This window comes from Callospermophilus lateralis, chromosome 1, assembly GCF_048772815.1.
Source record: "Callospermophilus lateralis isolate mCalLat2 chromosome 1, mCalLat2.hap1, whole genome shotgun sequence".
NCBI lineage: Eukaryota > Metazoa > Chordata > Mammalia > Rodentia > Sciuridae > Callospermophilus > Callospermophilus lateralis.
In genome coordinates this window covers 169397081-169416627 of record NC_135305.1, presented here as the reverse complement: position 1 = coordinate 169416627, position 19547 = coordinate 169397081, and the positions used below count along the sequence as shown (strand labels likewise).

Genomic DNA, 19547 nt, shown 5'->3' with positions numbered 1-19547 from the left:
TAGTCTTCAGTTCCATTCACATCCTAGCAAATGCCATAATTTCATTCTTCTTTATGGCTGAGTAATATTCCATAGTGTATTCTTATAAAGAATTCTTATCAAAGGAGAGTGCCTACCTAATATCTTGCATGGATTTGGTACAGAGCAAATCCTTGTGATTATTTTGGTCCCTTGTGTGTATTATCATAGACGAGTGGGTAACAGGGGATCAGGATCAGGGAGAACACTGTCAGAGTTGACCTCACCACTCTACCATAACGACTCTATCATAGCTCCAGCCTTGAAAGTCCTCCAAAGACTGGACTTCAACAGCCATTGTCGAGCAGGCTCCAGGTGAGACTCACCGTGCTGTAGGGTGGAACTGTGTCCTGTTCACCTCTGAACCCTGCGCTGCCCTAGGACTCCCAGGGCTTGGTGCATAATAGGCACTCAGGGAATAGTCTAAACACATACAATCACCTTAACACCAATGGCATAATTACAAGAGTGTAGCGGGGAAATGAGAGGTTGGGGACTGCTGTTTATTCTAAAATCCCAAAGCTTTCAAGACTCCTTGCAGGGCGACTGAGAGGAGCAACATAAAGGACCCGCCATGAACTAGATCCTCGGGCTCCTCAGAGTGCCACTCCTCACTAACAGGGCAGCCCTGGGGGGTGGCTCAGGGGCACCTGGACCTGAACCGAAGTCACGGGGTTCAGCTTGGAGCTTCCAAGTCAGTGGCGCCAGCCGTGGTGTCTGTAATTATTTCAGGCCAGTGTCTGCCTCTGGGCTTTGGTTCTGCATCTTTGTGGCTGGAGACGCACCAGCCTTGGCTTCACATGAATAATCTAGGGAGGAGGCCCAAAGCCAGGAGCTACCCAGTGCCCTGGACTCCCTCCCCAGCTCCCAGATGGGCTTTACTGCGGGAAGACTCAGGAGGACACAGGCTCGGAGATGAGTCACCATCGTAAGGACAGGGAAAAAAGCTCCAGGAGAAGAGCTTTTGTCTGCACTGAGGTTAAGAAGACTTAAAGAGCTGGGCACGGTGGCGCATGCTCAGGAGGCTGAGGCAGGAGGATGGTGAGTTCAAAGCCAGCCTCAGCAAAAGCAAGGCCCTAAGCTATCAGTGAGACCCTGTCTCTAAATAAAATACAAAACAGGGCTGGGGGTGTGGCTCAGTGGTTGAGTGCCCCTGAGTTTAATTCACAGTAACCCCCCCAAATAAGAAACTCGATCATGGTCTGTGTTGTCAGATGCCAGCTACACCGATGGGTAGACAGTGCCAGAACTGATAGAGTATTCTGTGTATTTAGAACCGGGCTTCCAAATTTGAAGACCCTCAGAGAACGAGCTGGGATTCTGTATACGCAGCTGAGCTGCGGGATGAGACAAAGGGCAGAGGGATGCTGTGTTGAACCATCTTATTTTTGGTTTAATCTTCAAATTCAAATAAATTTGATATGCAGTGCTGGGGATGGAACTCAAGCCCTTGCACATGCTAATGAAGCATTCTATCACCCAGCCCTGACATCCCCCCCCCCCAAAAAAAAAAAAATTCATCTGCAGGCCAAATTTGGCTAATCCATAGGATTTTGCAACACTCCATTTAGAGACTTCCTATAAATGAATGCAAGGCTTTAAAATATATATTCCTATGCTTACACAACAGATTCAGCAAGGTCAGGTCATTTTCCCATCTCCCACTTCCTCCCTATTCCCTGTCCCAGCAATGTAGAAATGGGCTGCCGAGTTAGACATACTCGTTGGCAACTGAATGACAGTCCTGCAGGGGCAATGTTAGAAATGTTCAATAAACAGTATGAGATGTTGATAAATTAGAAGGACTAGGGACTCCTAGGGAAGCTGGGCATTTAGTTCTTGAAATATGAAGAGGTTCATGGTGACCCAGATAGGGAGCAGGGGAGCTAAGATGGGAGAGATGTCATTTGGAGGGCTTTGGTAGTGGCCATTTATTTTCCACTACAGAAATATTTAATATCTTTTTTTGGGTGGGGATACCAGGGATTGAAATGAGGGACACTCAACCACTGAGCCACAGCCCCAGCCCTATTTTGTGTTTTATTTAGAGACAGAGACTCATTGAGTTGCTTAGGGCCTCAATAAATTGCTGAGGCTGGCTTTGAGCTGATCCTCCTGCCTCAGCCTCCTGAGCCACTGGGATTACAGGCATGTGCCACTACACCCAGTGATCCCTCTGTACTTTGGAAAAGAAATATATCCAGACCACTTGAATTTGTCCTCATTAATTCTATATGGCTAGTAGGAATTTCAGAAATGACAAGAGAAGTACGTTGGGGGGCTACAAAGGCCAGGCTGAGCCTAAAATCTGCCAAAGGGTCTGGTCACATTTGTCATAACCCAAAGGCCCCCCCAAATGCCCAGGCAGTACAGTGCAGTGGTTAGGATGGTGGTTTTTGAGATAAGCAGACCTAATGTGAATCTCAGCACTACGTACTGGCTGGGGATTGTTGACCCAGAGAACCAACTTTAAAATGGGCATAATAACACCATGAGTAGAGAGTATTAAATAAGCATCAAGTACTAAGTAGGATGATGTCCCCAGCACGGTTGCCGGCAGGAAGGAAACAGATGCAGATGTTTCTGCACTATGGATTGGGCCATTCGCTACCGTCTTGGGGGATGCTGTCTGTAGAGTATGGAGGAGGAGGGCCTGGTTCACCTGATGAGTTCCTTTTGGCTGATGGAGTCCAACAGGCTCAGTGGGAAGCCAATAAGGTGTCATTGGCTTGCAGCAGTGTTGGCAGCAGGAGGCCCTTCTGTTGCTTTTTAAAGATTATTTTAACACAAGTGCCCACACCAGGGGCTCCTTCTCCAGAGGTGGGCACCCCTGCCTTGCTTAGCTCAGGGCTCCTGGCAGGTTGCCTTTCCTTCCATGTTGACATCAGTGACAGACCCACGAGGCAAAGCTGCTTCTGTCTGCATTTTGTCAGCACCTGCCAGCCCTGCTCTAGCTGAGGCACACCAGCATTGCCACTTGTCCCTGCCACTGGGACCACAGACCTGTGCCACCACATCCCACATTGTGTGACCCCCTTCCTCAGAAAACGGCTCCATTCTTTTCTGGAGAACTAGCATTCTCAAACTTCTCTGCCCTACAGGGATATCACCTCATAGTGTGACAAATATTCTCCTAATTGTTTTTTAAATCTTCTATTGGGCAAAACTTTGCACTAGGAATAATCAGGATTAGAGAGGACATCAGCTTAGGTACAGACCACTCAAAACATAACCATCTTTGTCACCAGAGCATTAACTAGTCCTTGGTTGAGGGAAATTTAGCAATGGCTGAAGCCTGCCATGGTGGATCTTGAAAATTCACCCTAGCCAGGCCCAATGGTGCACACTTGTAATCCCAGCAGCACAGGAGACTGAGGCAGGAGGATCATGAGTTCAAAGCCAACCTCAGCAAAAGCAAGGCGCTAACCAACTCAGGAGACTCTGTCTCTAAAAATAAAGTACAAAGTAGGTCTGGGGATGTGGCTCAGTGGTTGAGTGCTCCTGAGTTCAATCCCTGGTACGAGAAAAAAAGAAAAAAAGAGGGTCATATTCAGCAGTTAAACCTTTACCAAGATAAGTAAAATACCTGGGGTGTTCCTCAGGAATTTGCAAAATAGTTGGTCTCAGCAAAAATGAAAGGCCTGTGGTGACAGTTAGTACCATTTATTCAGTGTCACCTGTTGTGTTTATCCTACCCACTCTGCATACTCTTTTAGGGTTAAAACAGACACTGTGAGGTATATCTTATCCCTATTGTGCAGAGGAAACTGAGGTTGTCAGAGATCCTGGTACAGCCCTGGATATCTAAGCCAGCCAGAATTCAAATCTTAAGGTCTTCTGCTACATGATGAGATATGCCACCAGTATCCCATGGAAGGACAGTGTGCTGGGCCCTTAGTTAAGCTCAAGAGCAGCTTGATCCAATGGAGATCTAATGTGAACCACACATGTGAGCTACAAAGAAATTTTTTAAAAATGGTGATAAATAAGCACAATATAAAAATTTCACCCATTTTTAAGTGTGTAATTCAGTGGCATTTAAGTATATTGAGGATGTTGTGCTACCATCTCCACTTTACATTTCCAGAACTTTTTTCTTACCCCAGACAAACTTTATTCCCATTATGCAATAATTCTCCAATGCCTCTCCCATACCTCCAGTAAACCTTGTCTCTCTCTCTAGGGCTTTGCCTATTCTAGAAGCTTCACATAATATCATGTATATTTCTCTTTTGTGGCTGACTTTACATACCACATTGTTTTTGAATTTTATTCATATTGTAAAGGATGGAATTTGTTCCTTTGTAAGGCTCATATCACACCACTTGGATATACCAAATATCCAAAATGGATATTGTACTTTTCCATTCATCAGTTGATGAACATCTGGGTTATCTCACATATGGATTTTTAAATTCATTTTTAATTTTTAAATTAAAAATTTAAATCCTAATAACCACATTTTTATTTTTATTTTTTGCAGGGCTGGGGATTGGACCTAGGGCTTTAGACCTGCCAGGCAAATACTTTACCACTGACCACATACCCAACCCTGTAGCCACATGTTTTTATAAGCCAAAAGAAAGAAGTAGAAATTCATTTTAATACTATTTTTTATATTATTGGATACATTTTGGATTTATTATATTTAGGATATATATTAAATATATTTAAAACCTGTATATCTCAATTGCTATCAATTCCACGTGAAATCACTACATGAATGATCATTGATATATTTTTACATTCTTTACTACTTAGTGTTCAAATCCAGGGTGTATTTTACACTGTAGGCTCCTCTTGTTTCAGCCTAACTGCTTAATAACCACGAGGCTAGGGTTATCGTCCTGGATGGCACTGCGTCAGAGATTTAGCTGGGGCCCTTTTCCTGAATGATGTTCTTTTGAGCCCCAAACCTTACCTACATAATTTTCCTGTTTATGTTCTATGACATTTAAATTTCCCATTTCAATTATCCACAATTGATGTGCTTTTTTTTTTTTTTTTTTTTTGGTACCAGGAATTGAACCTTGGGGCACTTAACCATTGAGCCACATCCCCAGCCTTTATATATATATATATATATATATATATATATATATCTTATTTAGAGACAGGGTTTTGCTGAGTTGCTTAGGACCTTGCTATGTTGCTGAGGCTGAGTTTGAACTTGTGATCCTCCTGCCTCAGCCTCCTGAGCTGTTGGGATTACAGGCGTGTGCCACCATGCCTGGCTTGGTGTGCTTCTTTGAAACAATGGCTATTATGAAAGATGCACTGGAATATTTCTTGGTCAAGACTGCACTAGACATCTGAACAGATCAATACCAGGTAGTCTATTACTCATTGCCGTAAGCAGGACTCTACAAAGTCTGCTGTATCTAGAGCCAACACAGTTCCCAAACTAAATAATTTTTCTTCTGATTTGTGGATTTTCTTACATGCAGTTTGTGATACGTTAAAAATCACTTTCTTCAAGCATTTAGTAAGTTATGGAAATTAAAAAGAATATTATGCTGGGCGCAGGGGTGCATGCATGATACCGGTGGCTCAGGAGGCTGAGGCAGGAGGATGGCAAGTTCAAAGCCAGCCTCAGCAAAAGTGAGGCCCTAAGCAACTCAGTGAGACCCTATCTCTAAATAAAATACAAAATGGGGTTGGAAATGGGGCTCAGTGGTAGACTGCCCCTGAGTTCAATCCCAGGTACCAAAAAAAAAAAAAAAAAAAATCAAAGCATGTTAGATAAGTATCTTAGGAGCCACTGCAATGGTCTTGATTCCTCTGACTTCACCCCATCAGGCCAGCACTTCTGTGGAGCAACTGACCCTCTCCATGTCAACCTTTCAGGGTCTCACCTCCCCCTGGGGTCAGTGGGAGGCTGTTGGGCTACAATCAGCCAAATTTAGAAGCTAACCATATTCACCATCTAGGAATTGAGGTGCACTGTTTCAGTCTTGAAGGAAGAAGGCTTTTGACTTCACCCAGCCATTTTCTGTCCCTGACCAATCAGGAGCATCCCTTTGTGAATAACATGTCTGGATTAGTTTGTCGAACAATTGCTTCATCTTAGTTAGCCTCTGATTGTCCTTGCTTTTGTGAGTCCCAAAACCTTAATCTTATTTGAATGCAATTTAATTCCCTAGAGAGCGGGGTATTTAGTGTCTAGTTTGTAAAGTAAGTGCTTAGAGCTGACGTGGTGTTCCTTTAGAGCGAGGTCAATCTACCAAGGAAATAATTAGATGAATGTGCAATCCGGAGAGGAGGAGGAAAAGAATTTCTCCACAAATTACTTTTAGGACATTTAAGTGGAATTGAATTAGAATGTCAAGGGCCAGACAGCTCTCAGGAGGTCATTTGATCTAGTCCTCTCTTGCTGGGCAGGAGCACCCATGTGAAAATTTACCCGCAGTTCAAAAAACTTTAGAGAAGGGAGCAGATGTTTTACCTAGGCAGGTCCTGTGGGTGGGTCAGAGGACTCTGTGGATGTAAAGGAAAATTTGTCATCAACCAAATAAGAGTATATACTCATTAGTGAATCAACTCATTAATTAAGCACATATTTATGGAACTCCTGCCATGTGTCACAGACTATCTTAGGCATTTGAGATATGTCAGTGGGTTTACATTCCAGGATTGGGAGAGGATAAACAATAAATCCAATCAGGAAGTTCTAATGTATGCTGGAAGGGGAGAAATGCATTGGAAAGCAGAAACGATGGATCAGGGACAAAGAATAGAAATGGAGAATTGTGACAGAGAAGGGCATTTCCACACACTTGTAAGCATGCAAGAATTACTACAGGTGAAAGCTTCAAATGGTACCTACCATTTCTAAATTCTCCATAAATAAACTAGATACATACTATATACTATATACTATATGCCTACACATGACATGTATACATGTGTACACACAAGCACTCTGACATTTTGGTTACTTCCTTATATTAGTTAGGACTATTGGGGTACAAGAGAGACACACCTTGCCCAATTTAAGCCAAGTATCAGAAAGGGGTGTATTAGCTATTTTGCCTCTATGACTAAAAGACTCAATCAGAACAATCGTGGAGGAGGAAGTTTATTTGGCTTCATGGTTTCAGAGGTCCCAGTCCACAGAGAGCAGGCTCCATTCCTCGGGGCAGGAGGGGAGGCAGGACATCATGGAGGAAGAGTGTGGTGGAGGGAAGCAGCTCACATGGTGATCAGGAAGCAGAGAGACTCCACTCTCCAGAGACAAATAGAGACCCCAAAGCCACACCCCCAATGCCCCCTCCTCCAGCCACACCCACCTGCCTCCAGCCACCACCCAGTTAATCCCATCAGGGGTCCATTCACTGGTTGGGTTAAGGCTCTCCCAACCCAGTCATGTCTCCTCTGAACCTTCCTGCACCGTCTCACACGTGAGCTCTTGGGGGACACCTCACATCCAACCATAACAGGGAGGTACCAGCAGCCCTGATGAACTGAATTAAGAAACAGATACCTGCCAAGAACCCTTCCCCATCTCTACCTGCTGGGGACTAGGCAGGGTGGGAAGAGTAAAGGAAATCATCTCAGAAAAGAAAATGGGGGAAAGAGGTTGCAGTAGATTTGAAAGACAGATGTGTTATGATCACAGTCTGACCTAGGTCCGTAGGATGGATTCCGTTTTAAAATGGAGTTATTGAAGAAGATGTTCCCTGTGCCAAATTCCAGCCACAATCCAATATGATGTCAACTTTAATTGGATGGGTGTGAGCTTAATGTCATCTAATGCACACAGTCAGTCAATAATGGATGATATATGTGAAGGCACGGCCCCTGTGCCTGGGGGTAGAGTGGACTACTATCTAGGTTTGTGTAAGCACATTCAGCAATGCTCACACATGACAATGTCACAGAAGGATACATTCTCAGAACTTATTGCTATCATGAAGGGACTCATGACTCTACCGTGATTTCCTTATCTAAAATATTACCAAATTTTATTTGGAAATGGATAGTCTATAACCAGAGTAAATTCACTCTGGGAAACATGGAAGTGGATTCTGGATAATTAGGCAGTCTCTGATGAGACAGTTACTGCCCCAAAGGTCGACCCTGGGTCACAGACAGACTGAAGCCAAACCATACATATGCTCATATTCTCATGGCTTAAGTGCACTCTTTTTTTTTTTTCCGGGGGCGGGGGAGCAGGTACCAGAGATTGAACTCAGAGGCACTTAACCACTGAGCCACATCCCCACCCCTCTTCGTGTTTTATTTAAAGCAGGGTCTCACTGAGTTGCTTCATGCCTCGCTTTTGCTGAGGCTGGCTTTGATCTGGAGATCTCCTGCCTCAGCCTCCCTAGCTGCAGGGATCCCAGGAGTGTACCACTGCACCCAGCTATAGGAGCACTCTGAAATGGAATAAAACCAATGTTGGATAAAACCATTTTTCCTGCACTTGGCTTTGCTCTCTTTGCTGCTTTAGCTGGGATGTGTCTACCCACTTAGTTCTGACACAAGAACTTGTCTACTTCCAGAGAGAAGCCTGACTCCTCAAGATGGAAGGTACCAGGGCTCTGTGGTCTGTGAAAACCAGCTGCAGCGTGTCTGAGAGCAGAAGGACCACTTCCCTGCCATTGACAAAACTGTCTCATGTGAGACATAACAATTAAGCCCATTATTAGTCTACTTAAAAGTAATTTGAACACTTGATTTGTCCTTTGAATTTTCTCCCAATACATACTAAAGCTGAACTCTATTTGCCACACAACCTCATTTGCATAATTGATTTCCAACCTGTGGGCACACGGACTCTCATACCCTCATGGTGCATCTGTTTTAGGCAGAAACCTCACATGCTTCAACGAATCATGCATCCTTTGGATGCTCACATGATGTAGGTGTGCGGAGATTTAGAGGTGGGATTTGAGTCTAAGATATAAATGATTTGATCTTAAATAGGGTAGGCCAGAAAGACTTATTTTGTTTTTATGACCAAATGGAATAGTAATACATTTGGACATAAGGAATTCACATTATGTCCCATTTTCGTCAGAGATCTTGGTGGGACAGCCATAGCCAGAGAAATCATTTTCTTTTCCCTTGTGATCTTGCTTAAACAGGAAAGAGTCACCCATCAACAGTTGATTCTCCCAGGGATCCTCTGCTCAGGCTAAAGAGTCACAAGGTCACGAGTTCACAATGAGATCCTCTAATGTCAAGTGCTGAGAGACTTAAAGCTCTCAAATACACCCCTGCCCATAGTACTCTAACAATTTTATAGGTACTATGAGAAGTTTAAATGCTCAGACATTTTATGTGTGAGCCAGATATCTTAAATGTCTCTTGCACATATAGAGAATTAAGACCCAGATCACCACCCCAACTCCTTAGAGATTACAGACATTACAGATTACATTCAGCAATGCTCACACATGACAATATCACAGAAGGATACATTCTCAGAACTTGTCGCTATGTTGCTAACAGGCAGTGTACTTTTTTTTTTTTTTCAGTATTGGGGATTGAGCTCAGGGGTGCTTTACCACTGAACTATACCTCTAGCATTTTTAATTTTTTGACACAATCTCACTAAATTGCTGAGGCTGGTCTCAGCTGCAATCCTCCTCCACTGAGTCACTGGAATTACAGGTGAGCGCCACCATCCCCAAGGTGGGGGGAGCAGGCAGTGTTCTAAGAACTTCACATCTATACACTCATCTGAAATCTCACAATAATGAATTGAGTAGATAGCCTTATTATCCTGATTTTGCAGATAAGGAAACAGGCACATAGATGTAAATGACTCACCTTTCATCATGAAGCTAGCAAGTGGCATAGCTGGAATTTAATTATTATTATTATTATTTTTTGGTACTGAGGATTGAATTTAATTTTTTTTTTTTTTTTTTTTGGTACTGAGGATTGAACCCAGGGGTGCTTAATCACTGAGCCACATCCCCAGCCCTATTTTGTATTTTATTCAGAGATAGGGTCTCGCTGAATTGCTAAGGGCCTTGCTAAGTTGCTGAGGCTGGCTTTGAACTCGTGATTCTCCTGTCTCAGCCTCCTGAGCTGCTGGGGTTACAGGCATACGTCACCATGCCAGGCAAATACCTGGAATTTAAATGCATGCTGTTTTGCCCCACTGTGTGTGTGTTGGCCCCTTCCACACTAAACCTGCCAGTTTCACCTGTATTTCTATTAATGTACATTTGAAATGGAAAGATAACCAGCTACTATGGCTTTGGGGAATGTGAAAGTTTTCAGGGTTCAAGAGACCCATCTGGTACAGACAGGGTGCCCAGACGTACCCATGATGGAGTCAACCTTCCAGAGAAAGGATTTTTTAAAAAATAGCACTTTAGAAGACTGTGTGGTATGATATTTTATGTTCTTAAAGTCAGCACACTTATGTAAAATTGAAGATTTATTTTAAAAGTGTGGATTTATTCAGACGTTGGGAATAACTGTGAGGATGACTTCATTCTTTTCAGGGTCATAGAGCAGGTTTATGTTTTTCTCCACAATGGCAAAAAAATTTGAATGCTGTGTAAGAATCATTAAGTTCATTAGTCTAAATTCGCTATTTTACAAATGAAGTATTAAAAGTCCAGATGGGTAAAGTAACTTGCTAAAGGTAACATGGTTAGGATTAACAGTGGGTAATAATGTGTTTTTTTTTTTTTTTTTTACAATTATGTTCTGTTAAGTATGGTCATGAGGCTTCCAATATTCAAATTGAATCACAACTTAGAAGGAAACATTATTGTTATTATCCCCACTCTACACATAAGTTAAGCTTAGAGAGAATATACCATTGGTACTGAGGTCGAGTATCTGGTGAGAGTTTGAATGGGGACGAGAATCCCAGTCTTTCTGATGTGAGCGCTCCAGATGTTCACTGCGCATGTGCAATGTTAGCAGTGAATTACCTACAAAGCAGGTCCCCCTCTGTATTTCCTTCAGTGCTACCCAGCTTCGCATTGCTTCTGTTTGCTGAAATCGGCAACCATGAAATAGAACTTCAGAAAGAAAAGGTGGGAGGTATTCAGGTTGGAGTTTACCCCCTGCAAACGAAATCACTATTTGAAAGTTTCAGAGTAAATGAAGTTCAAAGCTTCAAGACCATTAGCTTACCTGCAACAGTGGCAAGCGTTGTTGATTGTGATTTGTTGAAAGAATGCCACCAGGAAACCAAAGGATCATTTTAATGGCACATAAATGCATGGAAGTTTTGGGATACCGTGATGATGTTTTTCATCATAAGATGAGGTCGCCAGTGAGAGATGAGCAACTCTAATTTCACTTCTCTAAGAAGTCTCCTTCTCCGCCTCCTCTTACTCCACGCCCCCTCCCCCTCTCGTTTGTGTTTTTAATTTTCCCTGGGCACGGATAGTACTTCCATAACAAATCAGGTAAGTCTCATCAGAGAGAGGATCCCACAGCTTCCCTTGTCAATGTGGGCTTGATTAACTGCTCCCTGTTGGTGCTGAGAAAATGAAGCCAAGTAAATAGACTTCTGTCTCCTTTCCAGGTGAAGACGGTGGCTGCTGCAGAAGTTATTCCTTAATTTGGTGGCTCTAAAGATGGACATTTTGCTGAAAAAAAAGTGGAACCCAGTGGCACCAAGCCGCCATGTGTAAGTAAGAACATAAATCCCAGAGAAGGTGTGATAATCACTTCCTGAGTTTGTTTCTCCTCTGGGTCCTATAGCCAAATGTCATGATCTCCATTTCATAGAATCGGGGAACTGAGGTGTCCCTAGGGCCACATGCCATCAGGGAATGGGACCCAGACTAGCACCCAGGCTGCCTGGCTGTGAGTTCTTGTCGCCCTTCCCAGGGGGGCAGGAGGAGAGCTGGCAGTGTCAGAGGTCCTTGGAAGGTGCACCTCTGAGGAGAATCCTTTCCCCCATTACTTCAGTTGCCAGACTCTTCCTCTGTGATTAAATGATTGCATTAATTACGGATGAGGCAGTTGGCCAGTATATATCGAAAGTCCCATTCAGGTAGGGTATATTCCTTGTAGGCAGAGGGTGGAGCATCCAATGGAGCATCATTTGGGTCTTATTTTTGGAGGGAGGTGCCAGGGATTGAACTCAGGGGCACTCAACCACTGAGCCCCATCCCCAGCCCTATTTGTATTTTATTTAGAGACGGGGTCTCCCTGAGTTGCTTAGGGTCTTGTTAAGTTGCTGAAACTGACTTTGAACTTGTGATCCTCCTGCCTCAGCCTTCCAAGCTGATGGGGTTAGAGGCATGCACCACTGCGTCTGGCTGGTCTTCTTTTGAGAAGTCACTTGGACTCTTGGTCTGTACCCTGGCAGCCTGGGCTTTGGGGATTAAAAAAAAATCACTCCTGTCATTAAGGGCTGTCCTGTGGACCTTCTGGGCCATTCTCCCCATCAAGTGCATTATACCCAAAGGACCAGCTTCAGGTTGAAAGTAGAAGTCTCATCGTAAAACATCTTCACCCTCCAGCACCCAGATCTGTCACAGATCTAAGAACTCTTTGTTCCAATCATCAGAATGGGTGGATGGTGTCTGATCATGAAAGGGGCAGACTCCAAGACCGAGGCCACCCTCAGCATAGTATCCAGATGCCTTCCCTTGACCCCCAAGACCTTCCTCCATGTGCCTGACCCTCATTCTCGACTTCCCTCAAAGTCACTGACACCTTAAGCCTTTCCTGTGCCTGGGATTTTCTTGGGTCTGGCACTGCTTGTTCTTTGTCAGCTGAAATGTCACCTCTTCAAAGTGCCCTTCCTCCCTATATGTGTGAACTTTGACGGGACCTTGTCATATCTGATTATCTCATTACAGCACTGTTTGCTGTCTGAATACCTGTGCTTGGTTCTCTTGTGACTCTCTCTCCATGGCCAAGATGAGAGCTGTCTGGAAACAGATATGGTCTCTGGTTAAACTGAATTTTCTCAGTGTCTAGCACAGCACCAGACATAGAGTAGGTGCTCAATAAACACTTGGAATTTTTAATTAGCAAAATCAAGGACATACATATGGATCATAAAACTGTCTTTTTTTGGCCATAGAATCTGATTTAATAGGAGAAAGAATATATATATATATATATATATATATATATATATATATATATATATATAATGGAGAGGTTATCAGTGAATAATTTATTGTTTACTAGTACTTTTTTTAAGTCTCAGCTGAATTCTCTGATTAAGCATTGTCCATAGGCTTCTCCTTTCCCATTCTGGTACTGATATCAACCGTGAGCTACTTTTCCTGTCCTGACCCCTTCCCCACCTCCCCAGGGCTTCCTAACCTCACCATATCTTCTCAGCTCAAAGAATTTCCATCTTTGCGGATGCCCTTCAGGTAAATCAGACTCTTTCCCCTGACTTGGGAGATGCTTTGTGATTCTGCCTGTGCCCAGAAGCCAGATCCACTGCTCATCCTTCACTCCATCTACACTCCAGCCAGAATCCTGGAGTCCCCCGTCCTCACTTGTCACTAGGCTTAGGTAGATGTTGGTCCCTCAGTCAGCAGCTTCCCCGGCTCCCAGCTTCCACCCTTCAGTTTGCCAAACTGACACCCCTATTCCTCTTGTGCTTTGAGACACTGGTGTTACGGTTTAGATGTGGTGTCCCCCAAAAGCTCATGCAAGAAGCTTCAGAGGAGACATGACTGGGTTGTGAGAGCCTTAACCCAACCAGTGAATGGACCCCTGATGGGATTAACTGGGTGGTGGCTGGAGGCAGGTGGGTGTGGCTGGAGGAGGGGGCATTGGGGGCGTGGCTTTGGGGTCTATTTGTCTCTGGAGAGTGGAGTCTCTCTCTGCTTCCTGGTCACCATGTGAGCTGCTTCCCTCCACCACACTCTTCCTCCATGATGTCCTGCCTCCCCTCCTGCCCCGAGGAATGGAGCCTGCTGTCTATGGACTGGGACCTCTGACACCATGAGCCCCCAAATAAACTCTTCCTCCTCTACAGTTGTTCTGGTCGGGTCCTTTAGTCACTACCTTCTGAACCTTCCCCACTCACCACACCTTCTCCAAACTGAGCTTCTCTACTATCTTACATTTTACCCATAGTAGAAGAATTTGGTACCAAACCATCCTGTCTCTTAGGCACTATGGAATCTTCGGCAAGTCATTTCGTCATTGTTCTTAATTCCAGTTTATAAAATGGAGACTGGGCCTTGCAGGCAGAGTTCATGGACGATTGTGTATGGAAAGGCATTTGCATGTACTAGGCCCACCGTTGCTATCTGGTGGTGAGCAGGCTGAGCTTGGCAATGAATGCCTTCACCTTGCCCTTCACCTTCCCCTCCCTACAAATGCTTATTGACAATTTCGGGCTCTTGATGCAGTATCTTTCATCATCCTTTGATTCAATATAGGTTTTTAATCTATAGATTAAGTCTTAGGATATCGGCATAGCTTCCCAGGTTTTAATACTTCTTCAAACTGCCCACCCCACACAACTAAGTCTAATACTACTCTCTTTTTTCTTTTTTTTAAATGTTCTTTTTAGAGATCCATGACAATAGAGTGTATTTTGATCTATCATAACTACATGGAGTCTAAGTTCCCATTCTTGTGGTTGAACATGATGTGGAGTTTCCCTGGTTGTGTGTGCATATATGAACAGAGGAAACCCTCTTTTTAACCTGTAGCAAAACAAATGGATCACTCATGTGATTGGATGAATATTCACCAACTCTAGCAGAGGAGAGGTAAAGCCACTTTTTTTTTTTTTCCCTGTGTTGCTCATGGTCTAACCATAGACTTGGAGCTATCCAAGTAGTGTCTTTTCCTTAGTTGCCCTAGAAAGCATATTATGGCATCTCTTTTCCAAAATTAAGATCGTGGCATTCAACAGACGTCTACTGCAATTAAACAAACAGCAGTTTTGAACCCTGGTGTTATTTCCCACTGTCCAAAATGGCTCTTTCAGATCTTTCCTTCAGTTTCCTACCCAACACCAGCCCACCCCCATCCCTCTTCAGCTGGTAACCCTGTGCTGTAGTTCAGATAGATTCTGTCCCCCAGAGATTCCCAGGCTAAAGGATTGGCCTCCAGGGTGGTACGTGTTGAAGTGGTGGACCCTTCAAGAGGCGGGGCCTAGTGGGAGTGATTATGTCATGGCGGCCCACTCTCATGAATGGGTAAATGGTGGTCAACAGGAATGGGTTGCGTCAGGTAGGAATGGATTTTTTCCCAGGAAAGTGAGTACTATGGTACGGATCGTTAATGTTGCCCCCAAAGCTCATGTTTTGAAAGCATAATCCCTAATACAGCCAGGTTCAGAGGTGGGGCTTCTAGGCAATGATTAGGTTATGAAAGCTGTAACCTCATCAGTGGGTTAATTAATGGATTGATAATTGATAATTATTAATTGATGGATTAATAATTTTAATAGGCTACTGGGTGATAATTGTAGGTACATGGCACGTGGCTGGAGGAAGTAGGTCACTTGGGTGTACCTTGGGGATTTTATCTTGTCCCTGGGCTTTTCTCCCTCTCTCTCCCTCCCCTCCCACCGCCAACAAGTCCCTCTCTCTCTCTCTCTCTCTCTCTCTCTCTCTCTCTGCTTCCTGGCCACTCTGGGCTAAGCATCTTTCCTTCACTACACCCTTCCACCATCATGTTCTGCCTCAATAGGGCCAAAGCAGTAGTGTTGGCTGACCATGGACCAATGAAACTATGAGCCCAAATAAACTCCTCTCGCTGGTTTGTGCCACAGCAACTTAAGGTTGAATGGGTGATTACCAAAAGAGTGAACCAGGTCCCTCCCCATCTCTTTCTTCCTGTCTTTTATCCCTCCTACACTCCACCCCTTCTCCTTCCATTTTCTGCATGTTGTGAGGCAGCAGGGGTTTGGGGGGGCCCTCTCCAGGATGCTGGTTCTATGCTGTTTGGACCTTCCAGGCACCAAGAAACCTGTTTACTATGTAAATAAATATTTAAAAAGACAGTAGTGGGCAGACAGCAGATGTACTGTAGTTCCCCACTGCCTGGTTTGCCTCCCGGATCAGACGGCATTTATCTTGTGTACTTTTTGACCGCTTAGCTGTCACTCAGGAATTAAATAAAATACAATAACATGAAATGATGCTTTATGTGGCTTTAAAGGAAACTTGGAGACTTTTCATCAGCTGTCAAATTGTCTGAGAAGCCTACCGTGCCCAGAAATTGCTTGGGCCCTTCTCCCCTTTGTGTGTGATGACCAAGTGGCCTTGAAACCAACCCCCCAGGGAGTCTGAGCTCACAGAACCCGCCATTTAGAGTGTAACGTAAGAAGGTCATTGCTGGGAGCACCACTGTGCATGGTGGTACCTTTCAGTGGAGTGAAAACTTGAAAAATAGGGTGGTCTCAGCCAAGGGTCGGATTGCAGATCCCGATGCTTTATGTGTGGAGCAGGCCTGCAGACAAATACATAATCACAGAGGTATGTGATCTGGTCTGAAAACTCGGGCCAGATAGAATAACACAGGGAGAAAGCCTTCCACACACACACACACACACACACACACACACACACACACACACACGTCACCAAGAGCACTCTTATTTGTAAAAACCACATTAATGGAGAGCAGCTTCCTACCTCTGAAGTGATTTATAAATTAAAATAATTGCTTCTTTGAACTGTTCAGATATTAATTGACCTATCACTAATGTAAGTACAGTCTCCAATCCATCCAAACATTACCTAAACATTTTTATTCCCTTTATTCGGGAAATCCAAAAAAAAAAAAAAAAAAAATCCCACAAAAATAGACCCTTTGTTCTGGTGCCAAGGGTCATAAAGGAAAACCATCGTCTTTGATGACTTTGCAATTCCTATTCTATTTCTTCATGAAATTAATTCCAAGGGAAATGGTGAGTATTCTGAACCCTTCCCTCCCCACGTCCCCTGTTAACAAGTTCATCCCTGAGCACATGGATCCAGTCCTAGCTCAGATTTCTGGTAATGAGAGCAGGGCAGTTCATTATTTTTTCTTTTACTAACTTTAGCTTTGGGTACATACCCCAAAGCAGCTTAGATTTGGGGCGAGTGGTATTTCCTTCCTGGGTAAAACAAAGGAGAAACAAAATCTGGTCACAGTGGTTTGGGAGGCTGAGGCAGGAGGATCGTGAGTTCAAAGCCAGCCTCAGGAACTTAGCAAGGCCCTAAGTAACTCAGCAAGATCCTGTCTCAAAAAAAGTTAAAAATAAAAAGGGCTGAGGATGTGGCTCAGTGGTTAAGCACTCCTGGGTTCAGTCCCCAGTACCAAAAATATATATATATTTATTTATTCATGGAGTACAGCACTATACTTTGGTACATATATACAGTCCCAAATAATCCGATCAAGGTAATTAGCATTTCTACCTCTTCAAACATTTCTCATTTGTATGTGCTGGGAAACTTCAGACTGTTCTATGCAACATGTCGTAAATTGTTGTAGACCACAATTGTCTCCCTGTGCTAAAGAACACAAGAACTCCTTCCTCCTCTCTAACTGTACTTTGGTGGCTGTTACCTGCATTCTCTCTGGTCTCCCCTTTTCAGTCTCTAGTGACCTTGATTCTAGTCTGTTCTTCTATGACATCAACATTTTTGGTTTCCACCAATGCATGAGAATATGCAGGTATTTGTATCCTGTGCCTGACTTATTTTACTTAACACGATGTCCTCTAGTTTTATCCATACTCTGCAAATGATAGGGTTTTCTTCTTTTCTATGGTTGAATAATTTTCCATTATGTAGACATACCACATTTTCTTCAATCACTCATCCACCAAAGGATACCTTACTTGATTCTGTATCTTGGCTATTTTGCATAGTGTTGTTGTAACATGGGAGTGTAGGTTTCTCTTTGATATGATGGTTTCCTTTTCTTTTGGTATATACCCAGCAATGGGATTCTTACCCTACGATAGTTCGAGTGGATTTTTATCTGTTAGTTTTCCATATTGACAGAGGTAACATACTACCAACGTACCATGGTATTAGAATTCACTACATCCTCAATAGCAGTTAGTATTATATTTGTCTTTTTTTGATAATAGCCATTCTAACAGAGGTGAGATGAGATTTCAACACTTAAATTTCAATTCTAAAGCCAAGGTTTATTTTCTCTTTATATTAGTGACAAAAGATACAAACTGAATTTCGGTCATAGCTACAAAACAGAAGAATTTGGCAGTAATTGACTTGTCACTTAATGTGACTACTATTAATTTCAAAATGTCAAAGACCTATTCTGCTGCCATTTAGTACTAGAAAAGGGTTGATTATTAATAAAATTGATTACGAATCAAATTTTCCACCATCTACACACTCCATGGTTGCTAAGACAGAAACACTTGCTTTACAGAAATATTTGCTTTAATTCAAATATTTTTTACTATTTGTCATACTAAATCATAAATAGTAAAAAAAAAAAAAAAAAAACCGGGCTGGGGATGTGGCTCAAGTGGTAGCGCACTCGCCTGGCGTGCAGCCTGGGTTCGATCCTCAGCACCACATACAAACAAAAATGCTGTGTCTGCCGAAAAAAATAAAAAATAAAATAAAATGTTAAAAAAATTCTCTCTCTCTCTCTCTCTCTCTCTCTCTCTCTCTCTCTCTCTCTCCCTCTCTTAAAAAAGAAAAAAGACCTATTTACAATAGTTTTTAAACAAAACAAAATACAGGTTTTTCAGTGGCCAAAGACATTACTCCAAAATGCCCAAAGAGAGTGGAACAAAATGGGAATATAAGTCATATTGTTATATGTAGGTTAAGTATGTAAATCAGCAAATATGATTTTTGTAGTATGTTAATTTTTTGGGAGGTGTACTGGAGATTAAACCCAGGGGTGCTCTACCACTGAGCCCCATTCCCAGCCCTATTTTGTATTTGATTTAGAGACAGGGTCTCACTGAGTTGCTTAGGGCCTGCTTTTTCTGAGGCTGGGCTTTGAACTCACGATCCTCCTGCCTCAGCCTCCTGAGCCTCTGGGATCACAGGTGTGTGCCACCACGCCCAGCTCAAAATTTATTTTTTATTTGATTAAAGAAATCAGTTTGGGCTTAGAACATGTTTTGCCCAAAAGTTTTCTGAAATTGTTATTTAAAATAAGAAGTATTTTGGTATCCCATAGAATTAGCTGTCTGTCAACTCTGAAGATTTTTCTCAGGACAGCTTGAAGTGTGGCAATCACACTCTCCCAGCACTTCCAATGCTGCAACGGTACCAGTTGATTTGATGGGTTAAAGAGCATAGTCCTTTGATCATTCTAGAAATATTTCTGGAGTGCCAACTACGTGTTCCCACTGGGACAGGCACTGGGAACATATTCATGTTTGGAACATGCAAATGATCTGGAGGCTGCGCAGCTTGGTGAGGACTCAGAGCTCTGCACAGAGAGGTGACTTCACTTCTGGCTGAGCTGGGTCTTAGCTGGTGGTCCTTTGTCCACTTACTCAACTTGCATGACTCATTTCTTTTTTATGTGTGTGGTATGGGGAATTGAGCCCGGGGGTGCCACTGAGCCATATCCCCAGCTCTTTTTTATTTAGAGACAAGGTCTCACTGAGTTGCTTAACCCACCTT

The 19547-nt window shown here is 43.3% G+C and overlaps 1 long non-coding RNA gene across 4 annotated transcripts in view; it reads left to right on the top strand.

Annotated features, from left to right (window-relative positions):
* Positions 1-19547, top strand: part of LOC143409206 (uncharacterized) — a 269471-nt gene that overhangs the window by 136152 nt on the left and 113772 nt on the right. For all 4 annotated transcript variants that reach the window (XR_013092641.1, XR_013092625.1, XR_013092636.1 and 1 more), the window contains exon 3: positions 11522-11626. This is a non-coding gene — a long non-coding RNA (uncharacterized LOC143409206). The remainder of the gene's footprint in view (positions 1-11521; positions 11627-19547) is intronic.